Source organism: Rhipicephalus sanguineus, chromosome 7, assembly GCF_013339695.2.
Source record: "Rhipicephalus sanguineus isolate Rsan-2018 chromosome 7, BIME_Rsan_1.4, whole genome shotgun sequence".
Classification (NCBI taxonomy): Eukaryota; Metazoa; Arthropoda; class Arachnida; order Ixodida; family Ixodidae; genus Rhipicephalus; species Rhipicephalus sanguineus.
Window position 1 is genome coordinate 139,787,000 of NC_051182.1, and position 23,034 is coordinate 139,810,033.

The 23,034-nt window shown below is 45.6% G+C and overlaps 1 long non-coding RNA gene across 1 annotated transcript in view; it reads left to right on the top strand.

Annotated features, from left to right (window-relative positions):
- Positions 1 to 296: 296 nt before the first annotated feature.
- The window catches only part of LOC119400916 (uncharacterized), a 51,827-nt gene continuing 29,089 nt past the window's right edge, over positions 297 to 23,034 (top strand). Inside the window, exons 1-2 of the long non-coding RNA XR_005185307.1 lie at positions 297 to 612; positions 21,680 to 21,750. This is a non-coding gene — a long non-coding RNA (uncharacterized LOC119400916). The remainder of the gene's footprint in view (positions 613 to 21,679; positions 21,751 to 23,034) is intronic.

Here is a 23,034-nt window from a genome sequence, read left to right on the forward strand (position 1 = left end):
AAAACTAAACTTATCAGCCTGGTTTGATGCCCTGTATGCTCATCAAAAATGTACATGACCCTTCACAGCCTTTAATTGAAACCAAGCTTATTAATTCTATTTGATGCCTTGTATGCTCATCAAAATACACATGACCCGCCGCAAATGTCAACGTATTGCTTCATGACAGTGTCCATTTCATTTATGAAAAAGCGATGACTAAGAGAAGTAACAGAGCTGTATTCCGCCAGGCAGTCATGATATAAGCTTGAACTTCGCATAGGAACGGACTTTGAAGTTCGAAATGTCTGCTAGGGACCAATCAGGGCGCTAGTTTTCACTGGAACTGGGAGATTATCGGATGCAAATGGACGACTGACTTCCTGTTCAGGAGTTTCGAAAGCTCACATGTATCCTTCGGCTGGGTATGCGGCATCTCGCGGAAATTCGGGGGCGTACTATTTATGGCGCGGAATTTAATTACTCGCCCGACGCGACGGGCGAGGAATTCGCTCCGCGCATTGACACAGGGACTATAGCATCCGTGAAGAACAGTTGCCCTTATAGAGCCGCCTCAGCAAGGCAGGAAGTCTTGCACAAGCCCTGGCAGACGACGAAAGGTGAATTGCAGAGGTACTTTCACTCGTGCCAGCGGCCCCTACTATAGTATTATCCTTCTGCACCCTCTTGAAAGATTTATTTGTCGTCTCTCTATTCAGTAGGCTTTAGAGAACGCAGATTATTCCGCGGAGTATTTATGTATAGAGCTGGAAGTCGCGGGCCGATCTCAACGACGCTAATTAAGCTTGAAGAAGAATATCTGATGGGGAGTCAGTGTATCACTGAGTCCTGTGATCCAGCGTCTCAGCTTTCTCCGTCGCATAACTTATGGCAATACCTTTAGTTAGAGGCAAGCAGTTCTTGCGCCGTTTGGGACACTGATTTGGCTTTATCCAAGGAACTATTCGGCGGTGAAGGCCTTTTCGGCTCGGGTTCACATCTCCGAATGTGCGTGACGACGTTTTGCTTGAACTATAGATTTCTCGCAACGGAACCCTTGGGAGCCTTTAGAAGGCGTAAAATAAACGAACACCACTCTCCTCGTCCTCCAACCCAAATACCTTTTCTATCAAAAAAACAAAAAGGAAAGAAAAAGAGGACCGGTAGATAGATAGATAGATAGATAGATAGATAGATAGATAGATAGATAGATAGATAGATAGATAGATAGATAGATAGATAGATAGATAGATAGATAGATAGATAGATAGATAGATAGATAGATAGATAGATAGATAGATAGACAGACAGACAGACGGATAGACAGATAGACAGACGGATAGATAGATAGACAGACGGATAGATGGATAGATGGATAGATAAATAGATAGATAGATAGATAGATAGATAGATAGATAGATAGATAGATAGATAGATAGATAGATAGATAGATAGATAGATAGATAGATAGATAGATAGATAGATAGATAGATAGATAGATAGATAGATAGATAGATAGATAGATAGATAGATAGATAGATAGATAGATAGATAGATAGATAGATAGATAGATAGATAGATAGATAGATAGATAGATAGTCATTAAAGATGTTTTTCTTCTACCGACAGTGGTTACGCGCGTTGGGCTTAGCGATGCCTCTTATAAAGGGTGTCATTTATTGTGTTAGCGCGGTTTATCACCAGAGGACTCTTTCATGCAGCACGTTTCTCGCATACAAAATCTCACCCTGTCGTTCGAGTTCGGTACTACACTCATCATTGAGGCCCTTCAGGTGGTAATTTATGACCGTGATATGAACAGCTTACGTTATCTAGGCAGTTATAACACTCCACTGGTGTCGGCATTGAGTGAACAGGTTTTCATTTAGGGTGCGCCGAGGGTGGTTATACTGTCACTTGAAAGCGGGAGCGCTAGATAGAAATATCGGTGACAGAGACAACGAAAAGGTGGCAGTGATTTTTTAACTATGATAGTTTGAATGAGTGTTTTCGTGTTTCTTGGACGGCGATTGTGGTGGGATTAATTCAGTGGGTGTAATGTGATTTCACTTTATTTGGCTTATGGCATTATGTGGCACTATGTGGGTCTTCTGGTACATGGCTTTGAGTTCTCTTTAGTGGTGCTAATTTGATTTATATTTTTAAATCATATACTCCTGAGGAACTCCTGCTGTCGGCGTCGCTGTGAGATCACGCGTAAAATACTATCTCAGTAAAGTAGTGGTTTGGACGCCGTGTCATGGGAATGAGGGAGAAAGCATACGAGGGTGAACCGAGAAAGATAGTGGCTAACTGTGAGTCCTTCTTTGCAGAGGGCACATTGTTGAAGGTCCACCATCAACAAGATACTTACTGCCATTGGAGCTCGAATGAGTGTCAGATTATTTTTTATAGTTTTTCCTTAACTCACATCAAGGACCTTACATCTGTAGCAACAAAGTCTACAGGGAATGACAGAGAAGGCTGGCGTACCAAACCAAGCCAATAACAATCCTTCTTGAATAATGAAGTAGGGGACACAGATGAGAAGGCCAGACAGCTCAAGCGCAAACTCTGTACCTCCAATGCAGCGCTCCAGATAAGTACCTCAGGAAAATTCGTCCTGTTCGAATAAGCCTCCGTTTAGTTTTGCGAAGATACCGAATAAAACATTCCTAATAAGGCTACATAGCTGTTACAAGTGTAAATATTGCGAAGTCTAAAAAACACTATACTGTGCGAGGCCACCTTTCAGAATTCTTGTCATGGAAGATGCACTGCTGAATTTCTCCCCAATGGAGTGTGAAAAGACAAATGAATGATCCTATTTCGCTACCATGTGTTGGCAGCCTCATTATAGTATGCCCTTTACAAAGGAACCGTTCCAGTCTCCTATTAAGCACAGTCTTTTCTCCGACACACCCGTCTGCTTGATAAGGCCTTCGATTCTTCCCATCAAAATGAGCTGTCTCTTATTTAACAACCACGTGACATCGCCTTCGCATAGCCACCGAAGCGCAGCTGCGTATATTATGTCACTTGTAGGCACTCGTCTTATCTAGACAGCTCCTAAGTGGCCTACTGCTGGGCATGACATCGATGTGCCGAAGCTCTGACGCTTGAAGTGGCTCCCTCTACTCCGTCGCACATGGACGTCGAAATTAAGTTGCTGTTTCACACAGGCTACTAAAGTATAGAGCCTCTGCATAGCATGTCCCTTACGTCACACCTGTGCGAATATACATACATAAACAGGTTTCCTTTTCTGTCGCCTTACACAACGTTGTTTAATATATAGCCACCAGAGTAGCTAATCTCGTCACCACTTCAACACGTTCGAAGTGTTGCAATAAGGAGGAGAGTAAATATGTAGACACGCAAAGCCTTCGTTGTAAATGTGTCCCACCGTCAACGCGTTGCTTGAAATAGACGGCTTCGTTGAAGCGCAGTATTGCTTATCGGCTGCTGTACACGTTCCACGGAAACTTGAAGACTATACCTCGTTTACAGGCAGTCAAACATAGGGTTTTACGATGCCGGCGACAGTTCGAAGAGCAGAACACCGAAAAGGCGTATTTATAAAATAGGTGTTCCTTTTCTTTAGGCGTGACTTGAAGACATTTCTTAGTTAAATTATATTCACGTTTACTCTAGGCTAGAACGTCATGGTACGTTTTTGTTCATGTTTGTCGACTTAGTTATTTTGATATTGCCAATAGGATTCGCCCTCGCCACGTAATGTAGTAAATATCTGCTAAGCATCGTAATATTAAGGGCAAAGTATGGACATTTGTCTATGGTTAGAGAAATGTGGCAGAAACGCCATCGGCGTCTGAGAGTTTTGAAACGTCACTTCTAGGAATTCGTCACCTAGAAAGTCATTCGTTTCGTCAATACCAGTAACACGAATTTCACTGCGAAAATCTAATAAGGCAAAAAAAAATCAAGCCCCGTTACATGGCAGCGCGTGTAAATTTAAAAGTTGGAGCAAAGCAAAATGAAAAGTAAATTCAAGAATTAAATTCAGAACTTAACGTTTCCTGCCTTGTGAAATTAGCTTTTCATTACCGCGGTTTCGCTCTAAAGCTTGATGGCATGTAGCGAAGTCTAATTTGCTACCGACAGATATAAATGCCACTTTGCGAGGCCGATTTCCTTCGAATAAACGACTCATTCAGAAAGCGTTGAAAGGGCAAATCGCCCGTAAAGCAAACTACGGCCACTCCTTCTGAAACGGGCTCGATGAGTGGTTGCTAATCGGAGATCTTCTGTGCAGTTACTTCTGAAAAAATACAAAAATACAGGGAATAGAAAATTTTGAAATACATCTCCTTTCAAAAAGGCTTAACAAAGCATGTCGAGAGGAGCGTGGCTTCTGTACACACACAGCGGTCGTGTCGATATCGATTACTGCTGAGGGCGCTGTACAGCGGCAAGAATTGAGCCTCGAGGGCTAAACGTTAACCCGACTGAACAAGCGGTGTTTTTGTTGGAACTTGAGGCCGAAATCATCTATAAGTGGTGTTCAAATTAAACACAACAAATCGAAACTTTAGAGAAAACAACTTGCGTAATGCCTGCGTAAGTCACAAAAGTAGACACTGCCAAAATTAGATTGCCCATGTGTGGGCTTTTACTAGAAATCGTGACGATGAAAAAAGTCACAGTTTCGCCGCAAGGGCGAAGCAATGAATGCGATGGCAAGAAATTGGAATGTCACACGAAGAACGAGAAGCAGCTCGATACTTGCAGCGCGCCGCTGAAGCACAAAGAGGGACGCCCTAAAGGAACGCACAGGCATGCGCAGGGAAGCGTGAACTAACAACTGTCACAGTTGTTACGCCTATGTGCTTGCGCAACGCGCTGCAAGTGTCGACAATGGAGAATCAGGCGCTCTTGGATATTTCTTTTTCTTTTAAACTGCGGCGCGTGGAGTGACCCCCTGCGTCTCCAGCCACACGGGGGCGTCTGATGCAAGGTGTGCCCGGTGCTCTTTGCTTTTCTTTTCCTTCCACATCACGAGTGGGTACAGAAAAGGGCCACTTTGTAGTGCGCGTCTCAAGGGCAGTTTTCGAATTAAAAGAAAATTAGGATCGTTGCTTGATATAAAACAGGCTCACGCTCCTCCGAGATTTGCTTACCACCAGCGGTGCATGGTGTATATAAATAGCTCGCCGTTGTTTTGCCGGCGCATACATGGCGTGTGGTTGAGTTGTCGAACGCAGTGCGCTGGGGAGCGAGGGGTTGCTGTTTGGAATCTGCGGTTGGGTACTTCAGAATTTTTATTTTTGCCTTATATATATATATATATATATATATATATATATATATATATATATATATATATATATATATATATATATATATATATATATATATATATATATGCATATACGGGGCATGACGGCGACGGCGACGGCAAAATCAGCCGAGAGTGTCCATGTAATTTCTATCGCAATAATAGCGTTTAGGTATTTTCATGTCGCGTGTCGCACTGGCGCTGCTTTGTCACGGGCCAAGGAGGTGCAGAAGCTCGAAGCTCAAGCTGCGTTGCAAATGTACGCTCTAAACCTGGTAACGGATAAACGTGATTTTGTGCACCGATAGTAAGGGTTACCAAGTTTAGATTGTAGGCACTCTAAACTAATCTAACCCTTACTCTATAGGTGCTTAAGGTCACATTTATTCGTTATCACGATTAAAATGTAGTGCTGCATTCAGAATCTGTCACTCTACGAACAATTAAGAATGTTCCAGAGTATTATGAAAGAGCTGTAGGCAGCTGTCGCTGAAAGAGATATTCCTTAGTTAACGAGACGGCATATTTAAAACGACAATCGCCCTGTTAGACGGGTAATTAACTTCCCGAAGGGCTGCAACTATGAAGGTATTTGTTAGGGCCATGTTTAGCGCGTCATTTCTGCAAGCTCTAACCTTCATCTGCTTCCCGGCCGCTTTATTTTTCCATTTTTTTTCCAAGTGCCATCGATTTGTGATCGTGGGCATTGCTTTTTGTTTACTGGGCATTGGTTTTCCTGCCCTAGATGGCTCACGATATTTCAAGGAAATGAAATGCGCTACTAGACAAAGGCGAGGCGACAACATGGACGAGGGTTTCCGCTCGTCTTTGCCCTGTAGGCGAGCATTTTATTTACTTCAAGTATTCGTTTCTATTCCTACCTTTTTCTTCAACGAACGTACATACGTCTGAGACACTGAGGACAGGACGCCGCGTCCTCCCTCTGCTTGTATACCCATCAGTGTTCCCGAACTTTGTTCGACTTAGCTTGTGGTAATGCTTCTACTGGACCACCGACTGTTAACATTGCTGCTCCTACACCACAATCTCTCTAATACTGACTGCCAGGACCATCTGTGTGCTTGTCTTTGCAGCCTACGAAAAGTGATTCTCAGTGTTGGCCTCGTCTATGGGCCTTCCGAACGTCACGTACATGTCAGTGCGTTCCAGACAGCATTCACGTTAGAAAAGCGGTTTTGGCTCCGTGGAGATAATGGAAAGAAGGGGGAAAAAAGAGGGGGGGGGGGGTGAGAGGAATGATAGTGAAAAAGTTGAAGCGGAAAGAGAAGAAAACGAGGAGAAATATGGGAGGCGACCCTGAAGGCGACATTGCGCCTTAGTGGCAACAGAGCCGTTTTGTGCCCCAATTACCGAAGTGTGGTTTATCGGGCTAGCTGGTAAAACAGTTGTAAATGAGAAAAACAGACCGAAAGGAGACGACGCACAAAGGAAGTAACGCGCAGTGTTTGCGCTTTCCTGTGGAAACTTATTACTTTACTGCACGTCAAGGAATGCGGGGGGCGGGGGGGGGGGGGTGTGATCAGATGACACGACGCAATGGGGGCAAATATCAAGGTAGTTGGTATCCAATTGAAACGTAATTTTTAAAAATAAGAACGTAGAGAAAATGTGTCGTAAGGAAGAAACAGAAACAGAGACGTCAAAGTACCTGGAAAAGATGCAACTAAAAGAAGTCCACTGACCTTCACATACGGTGTGAAACAAAGAAATTCGATAGAAAAAGCTGTTCGATAGCATAAGGGCCAGCGCTATTCTTGCGCGAATTCCGAGTTGGCCGCCTGACTGAGGCATACCAAGTACTCTTTTCGGGGAACTTTTTAAACCGATCTTTAAGTATGTTTGTGCGTGCGTTTGTAAGCGTTCGTGTATACATACACATGAGAAACTGAAAAAAGAAACCACGTGGGGAGCTAAACCCCTCTCCTCGCCCTGGCTACACCAATGCCGCCTGTGGACGATGAAAACATACCGGATTTAATATTCACAACAGAGGGAGGAGGCCTGCCCTTCCTACCAGTGTGACATAAATCTAAAACGCGCAGGTCACAAAGCAGCGAACACACTTGACGACCAGTGCTGCGGTCTGCTAAGCTTTCGCCGCGCGTAAACGTAAGCTGTGTTCTCTTGTATGTGCTCATTTCTTTGTTTAGCTTTGCTTTACGCCTGAGCAGAAAGGATTCGCTACACGCCGAACCACCGGACGTGTGAAAAGTAGGGCGCGACTTATGACGAGGCCACGCTTGGACGAGTAATCCGCGGGATTATCGCGATGCGCATTTACATCCGCCAAAGTTTCGGTTTGGGTATGCTTTTGCACTTCAGTTGAACACGATAACGAAGAAGAGGCTTACAAGCAAAGCACTGGGATTAGGGTAGTGGGCTGTCGGGGATCCGCTTCGCACGCTGCTTTTCTAGATGTGGCCGCGTTCAAGCCACTGCAAGAACCAACAAGTTCGTAGTTCCGGCAGTGTAATTTGCTAGCTGTAGCACAGAGGTCTCAAGCTCATCTCAACTAGCGGGCCGCAGTCACAAAATTTAGTCCCGCAAGGGCCGGCACAGGTTGAAGCAAGGAAAGGGGTGTGGGTTGAACAAAATGTCACCTAAAAGTGCCATTTGAAAGAACGCGTTTCCCATATCTCATATATGGATCATTTCTGAAGGGCATTTGGCGTCAAGGTTTGAGAAACATGTCTGCGGAGTGACTGAAATCTGGACGCCGATTTTGAAATATAGAAATTCTCTTCCGAGCTTATGTTTCAACACATCGCGACCGCATGGTGTGTTTCGCAAAAAACATGCTTGAAACCAGTCCTGCCTTCGTAGCTTACCGGAAAAAAGCGTTATTAAGTGCAATGGGCGAGTAAATAGTGGTATTTCGCATTTCGCAAAGTCACAAACATATTATTTGCGAAGCCGCGGGCCGCGTGTTTGAGACCCCTGCTGTAGCACATGAGTATACAGGCCGCAACAGGGTCCAACAACTCAACTTGGCCTTCAAATGTGTCAAGCATTACTTTCGAAGTTTGTGTCGCAGATTCGAAGTTTGCTAAGCGGTTTATCTTGCGTGTTTAAAGGAACATACCTCTACTGCAACATCAATATGTAAGATCGTACAGCCAGTATTGTAAAGTGTGTACTCTTTCATAGTAATGACATTCTCATGTTGTCCGAACTTGCTGTGTAGGAAAAATGTTTTGGAATAGCCCTATCGCAGCTTCGTCGTGGACTCCACCGTAAAGAGGCCACACTGCTTTGCCGTTTACGGCTAAGAGTGGATTTGATGTAATCAGTTACAGACTTCGCTCTGGAATAGCTGAAAACCCTCATTGTGACTATTGTAACAGCGAGGAGATATTACAACACATCTTCTCCGTCTTTCCTTGCTAAAATATGCAGAGACAATCACTCGCAGTCGCTCTAGCTCGCCTTGACCACACACCGATGACGGCAGTAACCAATTTGCAATATCGTCTCCGCTAATCATCGTCGATGAAGGCAACGAAAGCATTGCTCAAATTCGTGACGACAACGGATTTGCACCGGTCGCTACAGTACAATAGCAATAATGTGACTGTGCGGAGTGTGACTGTGCGTGTATGCTTCCCCACTTCCTCTCGCTCTTTACCTCTCACTTTCCAGTTTCCCTATCCCACAAGAGCACAATTAACGTCCCCCATGCTTTCCTTCGGTTCATTACCTGCTGGTTTTCATTGAACGTTGTGCCAAACAGAGAAACTAGCCCTCAAAATTATCTTCCTTTATTCATTCAAAGGGAGGATATCGTTCCGATCTTGATGCCTTCAGGTATTATGCGAGGCATATTGGTCAGCCGTCCGCCCGTTAAAAGACCACGCGCTAAGTGATGTCAGCTGCTAAAGAAAGAGAGTTTCACACTCGTCGTCATGGCTGCGAGCGGCGCTGACTAACACCCTCATGGTTTGCATGCATATAAGTACCCCACAAAGTGGACGAGGGGACGACCATCGCCATAGCTCAATTCGTATGAGCTTAGGGCGCGTAATCCGTAGGTTGCAGGTTCGGTCCCAGCAGGCGGCAAGCTGTCGTTTCGTCCACTTTACTTTCTTCACATCTATGTGGCAATTACTACAATACGCTTAAAACAGTACAATTAATTTCCCCTGTACCTTCGTTGGATTCATGATCATTAAACCTTGTATCAAACAAAGAAACGAGCCTTTAATATTCTCTTCCATCATACCAGTTTTTCTACCCTGCCTCTCATCTCTCTCCCGTTCCTTCCTTCCTAGAGAAGATATTGATTCCGGTAGAATTATTGGACGTCAAGCATATGAAGGACAGGTCGGCTACGTCCTAGTAAAAAATAAAATTGGAGCCACTCCACACTTTGAATGTGAGTGACCAGCGGATCTGACGGGTTCACTTCCGTCTCTGCTCTTCAAAAGCACGCTGCTCCTCCGGCGTTCTCAGAATGAGTGGTCCACCCAAACTTGTCGCGCACGACACCGTCACAGCGAAAACACGAACGAAAGGCGTACCGAAGCTTTCAGCGCCTCACTTCGTGTTACACTGCCTTCGGGATCAGCCCGTCTTTCACCAATCCAAGATCTCGAATGCTGACGTCATCATGTGACATCATGCAGCGACGTCATCATGGGTCTTCACGAATTTTGGCGCCCTGTGACGTCATACTTATGTGGCGTCATCGCTCGCTTGGATGAGGTCGCGTGTTTTTTTTTCTCTCTTCTTGAACAGGCGCGGACGCACGGCGCAAAATCAAGGAGGTGTGTCATTTACAGCTCCGGTGTGAAAAGAGAATCCAAGCGCTAATAAATTAAATAGTATGATACAACTTTAGAAGTCTGCGGCATTTCCTCCTTCAAGCCGGATGCGCACAAACCTTCCCCGACGTCCACGAACTCCACATTGATGTAATGTACAGGACGGCCTGTAAAGCCGCCTTCGGAGAAGATTCCGTGGTGCATGAGCGGGGCTATTTATATTGTAGCGGAGGCGGTCAGCCGCCGTGCTACGGTCAGTTGGGCGGGACCTCTCCAGACTTCTTAAGTTGTATCCGACCACAGTTTAATAAAAGTGCAGCAAGAGGATGGTGCGTTTGTAGGAGGTGGGGACAACTTAGGGTACAACTTACGTTACTAAGTGGGAGAGCGGTGAGCTGTCCCTACGGCGTTTGCTTGCGCAAGGGGAAACTGTGTCCTCTTACACGAGGTATTTTTCTGGCGTATATCGTGGTTGCGGTGATTCGCATTACCCCGGGCACCCATTTCAATTCTATTGAGGGGTGTGCGGTAGTGACGTGCATCGCCCTGGCTGTGATGACCGTGCCTACCGTGGACGTTGGAAATTCAAGCCACAGTCGCACGAGGTTGCTGTGTTCTTCACGCTCGATGTACCTACCACAAGGGGCCTATGTTTCCATTAACGAGGTCGTCACTTACGTCGATGTTGGCCTGATCATGTACGGCTTGCTGATGCTCAGGCGAATTGACCCATATCACTTGCGTTATTCTTAGCCACCTTGGTCAGGGAATCCCTGTGTACCTGCTCGTTCTGATAGTCAGTTGCGTTTTCGCATGCGGGATGACATAACACGTTCTCCGCTGCGTCGAGGCAACGTGCGTTATAGCAGAGTCGACGTCCGCAACGCTGTAGTATAGCTGTATGCCGTCAGGGCACTTAGCGGCGGCTCCTTCGCGTGTCACAAAGCTGCTCTCAATCAATCGGACGTCATACTCGGCCAGTATGAGGCCATCACCTAGCCTCGTAAGAAATGAAGAGAACACTGCGTCATTCGGGCGGACCGCGAGGACTAGTGGATGGCAGTCGAGCATCTTCCAGGGGAGTTCTGCCTTGAGCTCCCTTACTCGCCTTGCGTTTCAATGTATAGTTGTTACTGCGTTGATTGAGACTGTGAATCACCTGTGGCTCATACCCGCATAACATGAACTGTGGTATGCGGGTATGTGCCACGACAGAGAGAGAGAGAGAGAACAACTTTATTGTGGTCCGTTACAGAAGTGGGGAAGAGCGTCCCCCGCGCCCACCCGGCTATTCCCACGTGGGGACCGACAGGTCTAGCCTGTGGGCCCTGTCGCGGGCGTATCGGACGGCCAGGATTTGGTCTTGCGGCTTCGGGCTGTGCAGCATGGCTTCCCATCTGGGCTTGCTGTAGGTCGGGCCTTGCGACCCGCACTCCAAGAGCATGTGAGCTAGGGTAGCGACCTCCTGACCACATGCGGTGCAGGAAGCGTCAGGGTACTTATGCGGGTAGATTTCGTTAAGGTATGCGAGTGACGGATACGAGTGTGTCTGCAATATTCGTAACGAGACCGCCTGAGCTCTATTGAGTGACTGATGGACAGGGTTTCATGAAGTACGCGACAGGCGTTTTGAGTTATTCATGTCGTGACCAGTGAATCGTGTTCGTCGTGCGCTGATCCCTTGCTATGCTAATTTTGGTATATTACAAGTTATGGAGACGACCAGGACAGCGCCCAGACGTAGGCGGTTAGATAGATAGATAGATAGATAGATAGATAGATAGATAGATAGATAGATAGATAGAAAAGTTCGACGGTTTACGGTAGTATGTTCTCTACTATGGGAGAAAGGTAAGCTCTCCCTGAATACGGCGAAAGCCTAACAAAGAAATCGCCCAGACGATGATTGCTAGCCCTAAGCCATAAGCGACCCCAACGCAACATCTACTCAGTCTGTGGTGACATCAGTCACTGGTCTGGTTTCATGGACTGATCGCAACTTTCTGTTTGTCGAAACATCCAAGGAGCGGAAAGTTTCTGAAAACAGGTAGAGAATACTTCGCTTGATCTTCAAGTTCTTTATTCTTGCGTATTAATGATTAGTAAAGGGAACCAACACAAGGGGAACTAGGGTTTAGGAGTTTGCTCTTATGCGTAAGGGATGAAGAAATCGTCCAGCTGTATGATATTTCAGCCGCCCATATATATGGATACATGAGTTGACTTGATTGATTGATTGATTGATTGATTGATTGATTGATTGATTGATTGATTGATTGATTGCGTACTCGATCGATCAGTCTAATGGTGCATCTAAGCAGCTTGCGTAATTTTGTGCCTGTCTGTAAACCTCGAATGGAGTGAGCCGGCGGCCTGCAAGAGACTATCAGTCTGTCAGCGAATTGTGGAAACAAAAATCACTTTAGCTTAAACGAAATTTACAAGACCCTCTTTTGCGCGCTTCGACATAAAAGAAACTGCCATGTTACTATGTTGTAAAGGAAAAAAATAAACAAATCATTTAGTGATGATGTAAGAAGGTAGGGTGAAATACGCCGCTGTCGAACTGAAAAACCCCGCACTAAATCTCCTCTGCGATTTGTCCAAATGGAGCGTCAGCATTTTTTACTAAACAACTGTTGATTTCGTCGAAATAAACAGCGCAAAAAGAAAGATACGAGGCAGGCAGGAAATAGTAGCAACACTCTCTATGTGCCTCCGCTTGCCTTTTTCCTCTTTGTATCTCGATGGATTCATACGAACTAGCCCAGCTAACGCCACTCCTGCTGATTCATCGTCGACTGATAGCTTGTTGAGGCGAGTGGTGCGCTTCTCGTCCCGGTTGACGCTCCTTAGTCCTGCTACTGATTGAGGGCGGAGCATCAATACGATCGACTGCGATGAAAAAGATGCAGAAAAAGAAGAATACGGCTTTCGCATTGGAGTCCTCTTAGGCGAATGCGTAAGGGACTGTGTGACGCTTCATAATGAAATATATTATAAAGATAGGGATATTGATTGCCAATGAGTTGGGCCATTAGGATCAATCCGCATGAAAGGACGCGTCCTCATGAAGGACAGGTGAAAGCAAAAGTCTTGGATTTTAAATCATTGCGCTGGCCTTGCCACTTAGTAACCAGAACGCTGTTATTGAGTGGGGATCAAATTCAGGGTAGAAAATCATTTCGCAAACTCATACCTCGTTTGAAGTGCTGTTTGAATTTTTTCGCTTTGTCCGCATAATGCGATGCCGCTCGTTTCGCCTATTTAATTCAATTAAGCAGTCAAGCAATACAATACACGTAGCACAGCATCAATGCAGAGCTAGGAATGTAAGAGTACTCTTCAATGAACCTATATCGCTCAGAAGTAGCTCTTTGTGAAAACAATTAGGCGATATTTACGCGAAAGGAAATTCTGCTTTACAGCAGGGGTCTATTATTCGAAAGCGTGTTGTTCTTAAGTTGCTTGTACAATAGCATTCTACAATGAAAATTACGTGCAAGCAAAATACGCGAATGCCATGGCCGTTTTTAATGATTACGCGAAGACACAGGCAGTATGTTGTTTGCTCGAGAAACAGTTCATGCTCTTTGACTGTGATTTCTTCATTTGTGTCTCGAAAGCGTTCGCAATAGTCACTGATGGTACAATAACGTATTCTGTCGGGCTAGTTGGTGCATAGCTGGTTAGAAAATCGTTGGCGCAAGACAAGAACGTGGACGAAGAAGTAACAAAGACAAGCGCACCCGTGTGTGCGCTTGTTCTTGTTACTCTTTCGTCCACGTTCTTGTTTTGTGCCAACGATTTTCTAATCACTGGTGGTACTTCATGCACAAATGGGAGCGAGTCACGCTAAGCTTTTACGAAATGCAAACGTTAGAGGCATTCTTATTAAAGGACTCGTTCCTCTTTTGTGTCTTACAATGCTTGATTAAGGAACACACAGGACGGGCGCTGCTAAACATCACTGAAATCCTACTACTTTTTTCCTTCCTTACCTTTGTGTCCCCCCTTACCACTTCCCCAGTGCAGGGTAGCAAACCGAAAAACTGCTGGTTAACCTCCCTGCCTTTCACTAAACCTTTCTCTCTCTCTCTCTTTCTGTAACCTCCGCCCACAGAACTGCGGCGCGCCTGGCCTTCACCTCTGATACAAAGTCGGGCGAGCTGGTTTCCGCTCGAACTGTAATACTTTTCTTCGGCTAATGTAAATACTACACATATTAGGAGTCAAAGGTTCGTCACTACTGCCTGAAATATTACGCTTCGCTGAGCAGCAATGTTAGTATCCCTGATGAAGTGTACAAGGACGTTCAGCTTTCCGACCTAAAAGCCTGGGAAGGTCATTTATCTGAAGCAGTCGAGAAGTGATTGACCTCACAAAAATTAGTAAGCGCTATTGGATGGGGAATTTACGTAAATTTTCTGCGGGAGGGACAGCAATGGCTGTGGGCGGAGGTCACATTTTTGCTTAGGTTGTAACCGAGTATAGTTCGTATCGGAATGACTTTGTCGAATGTGGTGTTCGTGAAAAGAAATCGGACTCGGCGGAATACGTGGCGGTGGGTAAATTGTTTGCTACGGAAACAAGTCTTGTTCGGTTTAGTACACGGTGTAAGAAAAATAATTTAGGTGTGGACACTCCGCCCGACGGCGCGTCCACATAATGTTCGCCTCTTTCCTCCTCTCGGCCCCCATGTCGCAGCGCCTCCCACGCAACCGCGGCCGGCGCATGTACTATAGAAGACGAGCTGCGTGCGTAACGGCGTTGCGCACGTGAGAAGTCAGCGAGCAGAAAGACTGCTCACGCGCTCTAAGCAAGACGCCGCGCTTTTACGTACGCAACGCTGTTAGGGACGCTATGTGCGTCGGGTGCGCCGTTTACACCGTGGCCGTATGAAAACTCGCCGTGAAAAAACGCAATGAGGTGAAAAAAAAATGAAGAAAAACGCGCGTTCGCCTCATCGCAATAGGTTTCTTAAGCCCCCATGTCGCAGCGGCCCCCACGAAACTGCGGCCGGCGCATGTATTAAAGGCGAACATTATCTGGACGCGCTCTCCTTCGCGGCGGGCGGAGAGTGTCCACACCTAAATTATTTTTCTTACACCGTGGTTTAGTAGTTTGGTCGGGGCAAGTTTGTATGACATCTCGCAAAGTTGATCAGGGTTGATCAGGGGGAATGATGAAGATATAAGGAACGACGCAACACGCGACCAGGGCTGAACTACCAAATGAGGCTTATTTGATAAAGGTGTTTTTTATAGTGTCACTCGTCACCAATGGCAAGAAGCCAATCACGCAAACATAGCATGTAACAACAGCCTGGACACCTATCTTCTCAACAGTAACCAGGGTGGCAAATAAGACTCAAATACACGGAAACGCATGGCATGTCCGTTATATGATGTTGAACGCACAAAACCTTGTCATGTTGTAAAGTCATGTTGTAAAAAAAGTTAACCGGTGCGATTCGTTGTTGTCAATATGTTGGACTGCCACAATAAATCATTCACTATTTTTTCTAAGTCCAGTTTAGTAAGAAGAATTAGCATCTTCCCGTTACAACATCGCAGTGCACGCGCTCTTCCTAAATCAGCAACGATAAACTCAATCTCACAGGGTCCGTTAAGCATTCGCCTAAAACGACTCGAAGGTGCAAGCCACTGTTTTTTTTTTTCTTTTTGCTCTCAGTCGATGCATCGATCCTCCCATGCCCTTTGCGGAAGCTTTCTGCACCAACTGTGGTTTTGCACTGCCTCCAAGATCGGAGGCATTGCAAGATTTCCGCCTCTCACGTGGTATCGCACTGACTCCGTCATCGGCCTACCTTTGACGAAACGACCGTGTCATGTGATGACCTCATCTTGTGACGTCAAAATGACGTCACAAATGTTGGCGATATTGTGGTACCATGATGACGTCTTATGGTGTTACCATTACGAGATGGTGATTTTTAGCATCGCCCTTGTTAACGCCGACGCCACGGGACGCCGATGGTGAATTCTCGCGTTTGATGAGGCATCTGAGGCTTTCGCGTTAACAATTTCAAGGTGACTGCGAAATCACGTGACGTTGAAGTCACCCTAAAATTTTTGTTTATCATTGCTGATTTGGGAGAAGCATATGCACTTGCACGTGCAGTGCTACAATACCTGGCCCACATGTTCTCAGGAGGCGCGACCACCAATCAGCAGCTTTTCTAACCATGTTCGGAAAGTGTTGGAAGGCACCATTAACCCTCACAGAGCTTATGAGAACGTTCATCAGATAAAAGGATGAAAAAGAACATAAGCAAAAAAAATCATCATCACGACAACTTCGTTTTCGGATGGTTGTCATGGTTAGGCGCTGGCTGGTTTTTTTTGTTCTGTGACGTGTCGCTGTGACGCTGTGCAGCGCTCGTGTCGTCACATCCTTGGTCTGCGTCCTCGTCTTTTTTGCGCTGCAAGCTGATCGAAAATTAACTATAACCAACTAGCCCAGATTTCCCTTCTTGTTCTGTGACGTCTTTGTTTCTGATGTGCCCTGCCGTAAACTATCACGACTAGCCAAAACAGACCACCAGTATACCTTAAGCATCGCAGGGCGTTTCGCGTTGTTCATCCACCATCGTTGCACGCTTCTGAGGAGCGAAAAACGTATGGAAATTCTAATTTAAAAGAGTAGTTGACGTGGCGCTGCAACTTTGGGCACGTCTTGTAAGGCTGACAGCTAACACTACCCCCCTCCTCATCATTCTCCTCCACCCATCATAAAATCTGTAACGCTCTAACCACCAGACAGATTGTAAGTCACGAAAGCCATTAGTGTTTCCCAATGGTTCGCGTTAGCCCCATGAGAGTTTTGATTGTGCGCAGTCGCTAGTTATGATTCCTTGGGGGCAACATATTTAAGCGTATGTAAAGCTATATGCTACAGGCTGTAAAACAACCCTTTGAAGAGTACAACGAACTTTGGGGTTCACTAACTGCGTAATGACAATTTTACTGTATACCTTTAAGGCACAGCTGTTTTGCTTGTACTCGTAAAGCGCCCGACGTCTGGCGGTCATAATTAGGAGCTATATGAGACAGCATCTAAGCGATGACCTTTAGTAACTAGAGATTGGGCAACGGTTGGACAACTTGATGGCAGCACACTTGTAATACAAATGGGCACTGCAGTGACCGTTCGTAGTCATATGAGATCATGATTATCAACCTGCTTAACTAATTACAATAAGTGAGCGATGGAACGAAATTGGGGATCCCGCGAGGTTTCCGGAAACGGCACTGCGTTACCGAAAGCGCGCAAGTACGGGTTCCATGCACTCAGAAGAGGCTTTTAAGCACGAGGTTTCGCAAACGATGTAGAGCTATGAATATAGAAAGAAAAAGACAAAGAACTCACAGGGTTGCTTCTGCATTCGCTGAAGACGACTCGAAGATCAAAGTGATGGTCTTTTTTCTTTTCAGTCGATGTATTGATCCCCTCCCCCCGCACCGTCCGAAAGCTTTCTGCACCTAACGTGGTTTTGCACGACCTCCAGGATCGCAGGCATTGCAAGCTTTCTGCACTACACCTGGTCTTGCACTGCCTCTGTGATCGGTCCACCTTTGACCAAGCGACGATGTCATGTGATGATGTGATAACTTTACACCTTCTCATACAACCTCGATAGAACACTCACTATCAAGGAACAATGAGACATTGAATCTATTCCCGCTTAAAGCGGTTGCTGGGCTAGTCGGAGTACCGATTTCTGACGCTTCTGATGAAACATCACGCAAACTGGCTGATATAATATTTGTCCATCGTAGATTAGGCCACGCGAAATGTGTGTTTTTTTTTGGTGCACGTAGGGTACACTTCTCGAAGAAAATACACAGCCTAAATTGAGCAATACACCACACGAACAGACAAAATGATGTCGAGAACTCGCATAAAACAAAAAAATAAGAGAGGCAGGAGAATGAGAATTAGTTCGCCACGTGGTATTATACTTGTCGGCACCATAGGAAACTGTCTGGAACCTTCGGCAATTTTTTTTTCGATATATTGGCGGCACGTTTCACAAAAGACGGGAAAAAAGTAAGTTCCTGCTCCTGAAGAAAGTTCGAAGCTTACGTGGATAAGAAGGCGTAAAGAGACTGCAAATACGGGCTGCAAATCTCTCGAGAGCGCGAAGGATTTGAACAAACAATGAACTCGCGTATTTACGCGACAGCGGTCTGAGGCCCCCGGCTGCAGCGGGTAAATTGCGAGATTGTTCCGTTCTTATGTTTGAGCCCTTTACAGTGCTTGAAATCCTCAGGCGATTGTCTCTGGCATAGACACGTGTCTTCCGAGCCCAATGTCCTTGCTTGTAGAATCAGGGAGGGGGGGTGTAATCTGCCCAATTTTGGGTGTGGCTAGATTTTTTCACAACACGTGGCTAGATTTTTTCACAACAGCTCTTCACGTACGCCGCGGACTATATGCCTTCCGTAGACTTGTTCGGGCCTCAGATAAAATAAAGTCGAGCAGACAGAACATGAAGGCTGATTCAATGTGCTCGTTCGTAGAATAACGCTCCAGAGTTGGGGCAGTAAGGTTCTAAAAAATCAACTTTGGCATCAAAGGAACGAAGGAAGAAGGGAAGAAGAAAAGAAGGACAGGGGAGGATGGAATGTGGGAAAGAAGGAACGAATGAAGAAAGGAGGAATGAAGGCGTGTGGAAGCAAGGAGGGAAGGGACGAAAGAAGAAAGGAAAAAGGAATGAAGGAAGTTTGAAGGAAAGAAGAAAGAAAGCAGGAATGAAGGAAGGGGAAGCATGGTAAGAAGAAGAAAGGAAGTAAGAAATTAAAGAAGAAAAGAAGGTCGGAAGGAAGGAAGCAAAGAACAAACAGAAAAAAGGGATGAAGGAAAGTGGGAAGGAAGGAGGGAAGGAAAGAAGAAAAGGGTATATGGGAATGTGGGAAGAAGGGGCGAACGCAAAAGAAGGAAGACGGAATAAAGAAAGGTGGAAGCAAGGAAGGAACAAAACAATTAAAGAAGAAGGAATTAAGGAAGGTGGAAAGGAAGGAGGGAAGGAACGAAGGAAGGAAGGAGGAAGCAAGGACAGCAGAAAGAATAAAGGAAGGAAACTAAAAAGACCGGAAAAAGGAAAGTGGGAAAGGAGAGATGGAAAGAAGAAAGGACGGGGGGAAGGAAAAAGTGAAATATGTGAGGAAGAAAGGAATGAAGGAAGGAGAGAAAAAGGACGGAAGGAAAGAAATAGAAGAAAAAGGAATGAAGGAAAGCGGCAAGAAAGGAGGGAAAGAAGAAGAAATGAAGGAAAGTGGGAAGAAAGAGAAAAACATTTGCAGTGGCTTAGCTCAGCTATGCCAGGATATACGTAGCGTTAGCAAAGGTTCAGCTGATTATTCTTAGCTTTCTAGATTGTCTAAGATTATTAGCCTTCTTCTGTTCATTCTTCGTACGCTGAACCGCTAATTGCCAGGCAACTACTTCGGGATCCGATGAGATAAGCCTCTCGGCTCTTCTGCGCCTTTGAGCAGCATTTGCGCTCTTCTTCTCCATGGCGTTACCCACCTGCAAACGCCAGTCAGAGGCGCTATCAAGCGGCTCCAGCACAGTGTCACCCTACGACTGCACAGCGAAGGCGAACAGCTGCGCGCGCGCTGGCACCAATACGTCTGCCAAGGCTACGACGTCACTCTGGAAAGCGCACACCGGCGGCGGCGAGTCGCGCGCGGCGGTGGCGGAGTCTGCGCGCGCGCCGGCGCCAGTTTGTCTGCCGCGGCTACGACGCCACTGCTCCTGAACCCGCAGACAAGCAGCGGCGAGCCGCGCGCGGCGGTGTCGGAGAGCGCGTGAAATGCCAGCTCCGGTGACCCAGCTGTGTGACATCACTGATCCTCGCGCATGCGCAGCACGGCTCATGACGCTCCACGCGAAATCGGCTCCGGCTAGGCAACTGTAGCTAACGCTACAAAAGGAATGAGGGAAGGCAAAGATGAACGTATGAACGTTAACCAACGAAAGAATCTGGTTGCCTACCCTACGGTGGGAGATTAGGAAAGGGGAACAGAAAGATTATAGCGGGTATAGGGAGGGTAATTTGTGCTGAATTCACTGCCGTTTGTATGACTGCACGAGTTATGAAGTGTTTTCGATCTGTCGACAATGCCCATTCGCCGTCCTAGCAAATAGCGCCAGCAAATGGTGCCTCTAGAGAACGTGACGTGCTCCGCTAAGGCATTTGTCCACGTGGTGACCTTTTATGACGTCATTTTTTGGGTGCTGTTTGAAACGCGCGTCCGCACTTTAGGCCTCGCGGATTTACTACTCCAACTTGAAATCGCTTGCATATCTTGTATAACAAACGACAGAAAACTTGCATCGAGACAGAGTATCCTTCGAGCCTACAAGATTTCGTAAAAACTCAACGTTCTGCATAGAGCACGTACTTACGTTTTCAAAATTTGAAAGCCTGTTAGAGCAGCGATGCGCTTTTCTGATCATCCCTTTTAACGAGCCATACTTTAGGGAACAATGCAATAGCAAAGCCCATACCTTGCTCACTCTTCAGTTATGAGATTTATCTCTTCCTAATCGTTTTTGCTAGTGTTATTTTGCTCTTTTGCTAGTGTTCGAAGATTGAGGGGAAATTTTTCGCAATAAAGCTAGAAGATACTCGAATTGTAATTACGCTAATGACAGTCTGGCGCGACACCTGAGCTTTTGCTGGCTCATACGTCGACCGCTCTATCACCTCATTTCTTGACCGTCTCATGCCAAATGCTTATACTCTCGCCGTATCAGATAAACGGCGTCGTAGGCAAAGGCAGGTGTGGACAGCTCGTTTCGCGAGAACATGATTCGCAGTGATCTGAGTTTGAGGTCACTGCGGCTGTGCCCTCTCGGGTCATCGCAGCCATGCACTCATTTCCTTTTTATGCGGGTGCGATAAATGAGTAGATAGCGATTCATTATGGTGGGGAAGTTCAACGAACTCTGGCGCCTTGACATGATGCGGATTATTGTTTTGGTTATTCATGACACATGTCTGTAGATAGGGGTGAGTTGCCACATTAAATGTTGCTGTGTTTCACGTAGCAGCGTTGCAGTCTGGGTTAGTTGGTATATAGTTTTGAGGATTTGAACCAGCCAAACAAAGACGGTCGTTTTCTGTGCATCTCTCCGTTTTGTTTCATGTTATGGCTGGCTCAAATTGCTGGAGGATTGCTCTGCTTCGAGTGGTCGACCAGGAATTAGGAACAAATGCAGACTCTTTAGAAAACGATATCAACACTTTTTTTAAAAAAAACGGGGAGAAAAAGAAGCCACTGTTACATTTGAGACGAATATTCTTAACAAGAAGCACTCAACTGTGAGAAAACATGGAAATACGACCCGATCACGACTCCACTGCTTGCCTCCAGAGATGGCAAAACTACTCCTAAGAGTAGTTAAATTACATATAAATTTATTTTCTGGAACGTTTAAAGTGTATCTAAATTGCATTGCAATTTACGCTTGGCCAAACGTAATGACATCACATTATATTACTTGTGAAAAGGAATGAAATTACTTGAAAATTGCTTTAGCAAATGGTAATCATTCGTGCGCTAACACGTGTGCACTTTATTTACAGCACTTGTACATTCAAACCACCGAGATCTCTGCTGCATTGTAGAAGGAGCTTGGATTCGAAGTCAGCATCAGGTAAGCCTCGTTCCCATGCCTCAGTTTTGGCACTCAAGTTAGCTTGTCGTTGGTATATTTATTTTATTTCTTGGTCAATGTTTGTGCCATAAGCGAAGTGGACGTGCTATATTTTATTGAAAATTAACGGGGAACTTATGAGTAATTTTCTTTAAATTACTCGCATGAATAATTCCCTACGTCACTCATTAGTGCAAAATGTAATTTAAGTAGTGTAAGTTCATTGCTGTCACGTCTGCTTGGCTCAGTTGAAAAACATATTGTGCGCAAAGGTATACCTTATCGGAGGCTGTTGTATTTAACGAGCTCGCAAAATTCACCCGAGATGAGCAGAGAGCTGCCTTGGGGGACCTGAGATGCTGAATATAAAAGGGTAAAGACAAGTCGATTGAAGTTGCCAGCAGTTACGAAAGGCGGGCGGTGTAGCTTTCCGCTCGACCTGATATCCCCAATGCCCCTTTATAATGAGCGCCAGAAGAGGCTTCGCGTGAATGGTTTCACGTTAGTTACGTAAAAAAAAAAAAAAAACCGGCTAAGCAAGTGCTCCATTAATTACGTACTTTTGGTTTGTTTCTTCGCAATGTCACTCCTGCAACAACATGAAAGAGCTTCATCGTTAGTGCTTTCGATAATTGAGTCATTGAGTGCGCGAGTGTTTTGCGCAATGAGGAGCATTGAAAAGAGTTCGGTGAGGCGAACACCAATAGTGTCATCTAACGGGCAGAGATCGCACTAACGAGATGTGATCGGCTAAACTGTACGATGAGTCATGATTCGTATAATTTACCACAAGGTGGCGATAAATAGATACATTGCGCGTGCATTTCACTCTGTATAAACGCGTTTTGAGGACGTCATTTTTGTTAACATGGCTCTGGGATTAGCTGGAGTGAGAATAAACGTCACCGTTTTTTTTTCTTGCGTATTCTTGAGCCCCAATCTCTACTGCGACGGCCGATTTGTGGTCACGGGCATTTTTCTCGTATTTACGGCTGCTGTGACCATGTACATGTTATCGAATGCCTGTATGTCGTCTGTAGCTCTTTTTAAAGACGTCATACAATGCAGTGGGGTTACATGGTTGACAACTTGTCTATAACTTAATGAACAATGTCAAATCCGAACGAATGTCACGGCCACATGGTATGCAACAATGCTAACGACGTCGTTGCCTGTCATTTGTTTTCGTGTCATTTCTACATTATCAATCGTTAGCTCTTACGTTAGCTCTCACATTCCATTTTGCCTCACATTAAGTTTCACTCCAGTGAATTTGTGGCTCGT